Source organism: Belonocnema kinseyi, chromosome 10, assembly GCF_010883055.1.
Source record: "Belonocnema kinseyi isolate 2016_QV_RU_SX_M_011 chromosome 10, B_treatae_v1, whole genome shotgun sequence".
NCBI classification, from domain to species: Eukaryota; Metazoa; Arthropoda; class Insecta; order Hymenoptera; family Cynipidae; genus Belonocnema; species Belonocnema kinseyi.
This window is the reverse complement of record NC_046666.1, coordinates 21,335,287-21,335,736: the sequence shown is the minus strand read 5'-3', so window position 1 is coordinate 21,335,736 and position 450 is coordinate 21,335,287.

The window sequence follows — 450 nt, the reverse complement described above, 5'->3', positions numbered from 1 at the left end:
AAATTAAAATTCGAAAATTTTTTCTAAAGCCTCCAGGGGACTTCGTTTTCGCACGAAAAAATTTTATGTGCCCTTATTGCATCCGGACCCACAATTTCAGTGGAAAACCGTCCTTTTTGCATGTAAAAATAATAAATCATAGTTTTGTTAGAAAAATTGTTAATAACAATCATATAAATTATTCTTTATTTAATTTCGTTGGTTAGTCACCGCAATAAATGTCACTCTAATAATTATTGAAGAAAAAAACATTTTTTTCTACGAGGAAACGGCCGATTAGGAGACTTGTTTAACTAAATTGTTATAAACATTCTATATTGTTTATGTTTGATAAAGCTTAAAGTATATAAAAGGATTTAAAGACAATTGTGAATCAATTTTGTTCAGAAGAATCAATTCAGCTATAAGAATAAATCGATCATAAAGAATTTGTTTATAGAAATGTTTATA